The following is a 4341-nucleotide window of genomic DNA, read 5'->3' on the forward strand; positions in this document are numbered from 1 at the left end:
TCCTGGCCTGATTGCTTCTAACCACCTCTACCTCAGCCCCACCACCATGGCTTTGTCCAAAAGGTCTCCCGGAAGGTCTCCCAGTCTAATTAGCAAATTACCCTTTTATTAGTAGATTGTATACCTAAAACCTATGTAATGTTATTAACCAATGTCACCCCAATATATCCAATAAACAAATTTCTTTTTATAAAGGCCCTGGCTCAGTAGTTCAGTTGGTTATAGTGTCATCCTAATACACCAATGTTTTGAGTTCAATCTCTGGTCAGGGCACATATAAGAAGCAAACAATGAATGCACAACTAAGTGGAACAACAAATCGACATTTCTTTCCATGCCTCCCTCCTTCCCTACCTCCCTCTAAAATCAACTTTTTTAATAGTAAATTTTAAAATATTTTTTTATTGGTTTTAGAAAGGAAGGGAGAGGGACAGATAGAAACATCAATGATGAGAATCATTGATTGGTTGCCTCCTGCATGCCCTCTTTTGGGGATCGAGCCAGCAACCCAGGCATGTACCCTGCCTGACTGGGCATGGAACCGTGACCTCCTAGCTCACAGGTTGACACTCAACCAGTAAGCCACACTGGCTGGGCTAGAATCAATTTAAAAAATTTTAAATAGTGCTCGCTTCGGCAGCACATATACTAAAATTGGAACGATACAGAGAAGATTAGCATGGCCCCTGCGCAAGGATGACACACAAATTTGTGAAGCGTTCCATATTTAAAAAAAAAAAAAAGAATAAAAAAAAATTTGTAAATAAAAGATCAGTGTCAGGTTTGAGGAAAACCTTCCATGCCATGCCATGCATGGGCTTTTGTCAGTGGCCCAGTCCTTTTCAACATGCAAAAACAATGGCACAAAAGTGATATTTATTAATTTTTTAAAGTAACATGAAGGCCTAAAAGTTGTTAATATAGTCCTTTCATGAACTACAGAGACTAACTTATTTTAATAGTTCGAGTTCAATCAGTAATGCCTAACATATGGGGCATTTACTAATTGCAAAGCACTGTTTTGTGTACTTTACAGATGTTAACTCTAATACAACAACCTTAGGAGGCAGGTATATTATTATCAACATTTTACAGGTAAGGGGATTAAGGCTAAATGATTTTTTTCCAAGATTAAAGTCATATAGCTAGTTAGTGGCAGAGCGTGGATTCAAACCTAGGTATTCTGATAGCCCATACTCTCCAACAATCTAGATTTTTAGTGAAGATAAATATAAACTCCCTTTTTAAAAAAAACATATTTTTATTGATTTCAGAGAGGAAGGGAGAAGGAGAGAGAGATAGAAACATCAATGATGAGAGAGAATCATTGATTGGCTGCCTCCTGCACCATCAGGATTGAGCCCGCAACCCAGGCCTGTGCCCTTGGCCGGAATTGAACCCAGGACCCTTCAGTCCGCAGGCCAACGCTCTATCCACTGAGCCAAACCAGCTAGAGCTAAACTCCCTTATTTAAAATAAAAAGAGAGATGGCAAGCAAGAGATACCTGCCTATTTTAAAATATCACAAGTTTGGCCTGGCGGATGTGGCTCAGGGTTGAGCATAGACCCATGAACCAAGAGGTCATGGTTTGATTCCTGGTCAGCGCACATGCCTGGGTTGCAGGCTCGATTTCCCTGTAGAGGGCTTACAGGAGGCAACCAATCATGGTGTTTCTCTTTGATGTTTCCATCTCCCTTCCTCTCTCTTTAAATATCAATAAAAACATTTTTTTAAAAAGATATCACAAGCCCTAGCTAGTTTAGCTCAATGAATAGAGCATTGGCCTTCGGACTGAAGGGTCCCGGGTTCGATTCCAGTCAAGGGCACATGCCTGGGTTGCAGGCTCGATCCCCAGGGTGGAGCGTGCAGGAGGCAGCCAATCAATGATTCTCTCTCATCATTGATGTTTCTATCTCCTCTCCCTTCTTCTCTGAAATAAGTAAAAAAATAAAAAAAATTAAAAAAAGATATCACAAGTTTAAAGACCATCACCTTTTAAGAAGGACATCGATAAAATTATTTGCTACTAAGATGCAAAATGGTGAGAGATTCAGGGTAACTTATTTTCATGAGCAATTGTAGGAATTGAGGCTTTAACCTAGAGAAAAGAAAGTAACTCTCTTGAAATATTTAGTATATATCGTCAGATTGCTAAAGATCTGTTCTTGAAAGTCTCACTGTTACCAGTATTCTTCTAGAGGAAATAATTAGATAGTTTAATGTGGAACTTAAGAGCACATACTTTGGAAACATATCGGGTGGGTTCAGATCCTGGTTCTGCTACTTAACCAAGCACATGAACTGGGCAATTCACATAACTCTTCTGTGTCCTTTTCCTTAATTGTAAAATAAGGGTCATCATGATGATGATGATAACAGTATCTAAGTCATAGGTTGGTGTGAGGATTAAATGAGTCTGACACATGCTACACATACAAGATTTTTTTATTTTGCCTTTCTCCGTTTCTCAAACTTAACACCATAGAATTATATTGCCCTTCTTTTTATATTTTTTATTTATTTATTTATTATTATTATTGATGTTAGAGAGAGAGAAAGAAAAAGAGAGCAACATCAATTTGTTGTTCCACTTGTTTATGCATTCATTGGTTGCTTCTTCTTTTTTTTTTTTTTTTTGAATTTTTGTGAGTTTATTTGAGCCAAACTGTAGACATATGCCAGGAAACAGAACCTCTACGAATTGAGATAATGCTCCCCATTGGTTGCTTCTTGTATGTGCCCTGACCTGGGATTGAACCCCCAACCAGGGCACATTATACTATAAGATTAATGATGAGTGGAAGTGATAGGTTGACTGATTCCAAATTATTTTAATTAGGAAGAATATTCTAATAATTATAATTATTCAAATGAAGAACAGGATATCCCCAAAGCTAATGCATTCCCTAGCTATTGGTTGCTAGGCAAAATCTTGAATGACCCTTTTTTCACTTGGTTAGTCACATGCCACACCTTACCAGGGAGGAAGCCTGGGAAATATGATCGCTTTTCATAAGGAAGAAGGTAGAAGAACACTGGGGGTACCCAGCAGTCGCTGCACAGGCTTAAGCAAAGTCTTTGATCATTTTTTTTTTGTCAGAAATCTTTCAGAATTTCTAAATTACAACAGAGGTTTACCTAGGTGATCTAGAATTCCTGCTTGTTGATTCATAATATAATTACTAGTTTCTCCAAGCAAATATAATAGCATTTTACAAAAATTTTTGTGTTTGTCGTTGGTTTGGGGAATACCATTGGATCTGCAGAATTTTTATTATTCTTATTTTTAAGACTCATCTGAGGATATTTTTCCATTGACTTTTAGAGAGAGTGGAAGAAAGAGGGAAAGACAGAAATATTCATGTGAGAGAAACACATGCTTGATGATTGGTTGCCTCCTGCAGGAGTCCCAACCAGAGCCCCTGGGGAGGAGCAGGCAACAAAAGTATGTGCCCTTGAATGGAATCGGACCCAGGACCCTTGGGTCCTCAGGCTGACACTCCATCCACTGAACCAAACTGGCTAGGGCTCTGCAGAGAATTTTTAAACATGAAGGGAGATGGTTGTTAAGAAAGAGGAAATAAATGAGAACAATCTCTATTATCTCCGTTGACACTATTTTATGGTTTTGTTTTTGGTTCTTCTCTAGTTGCCTGGGTCCCAAGAAGAATAATACCTGTGTTGGGGGGCAGGGGGTGATAAGTCTTCAAAATATCCCATTAATGTTGCATTGACCAACGATATGTTATCATAGATGCAAAAAGACAACAGACAGGCTCAAAATAAAGATGGACTTTTGTCAGAGAAGAGACCAGCCTAGGACATTACTACCCACCATAAACCGCTTTTTAGTTTAAAAAGTTTTAATTTCAGACTATCCTTTGAGGTTACTTTAGGTCTCTGAGTTTGCAAGGCCGCCACGCAGGCCTTCCCTGAGCTCCTCAGGTCAGCATGTGTCCCCGTCTCGTCCACAGAAGGAAATTATTACTGCTACTGTTTAGCCTAACGGTGGTTTAAAATAGTCATGCGGCCTACTCAAACTACTTTACCAGAAAGTGACACTGCTTCTATGCGGAAATAATGTTACATTCCTAACGAATGAATTACAAAAGCATTTTTCCTTATTACCTCAACCCTGGGAACCAATCCAACAAAAAGGGATGGAACGAGTGCACTAGGACTCTTGATTGACGTGCGTTACAACCAACCTCCAACGGAAGGAGAGCGCGCCTGCGCAAGTCGTTCTCCAATCAGTGCCGAGGGGCAGAGGCTGGCGGAAACCGACCCCGCAGGGTTGGCGGACTTCTGAAGGAGCAAAGATGGCGGCCTGAGGCGTGCCG

The sequence above is a fragment of the Myotis brandtii genome, unplaced genomic scaffold, assembly GCF_000412655.1.
Source record: "Myotis brandtii unplaced genomic scaffold, ASM41265v1 scaffold133, whole genome shotgun sequence".
NCBI lineage: Eukaryota > Metazoa > Chordata > Mammalia > Chiroptera > Vespertilionidae > Myotis > Myotis brandtii.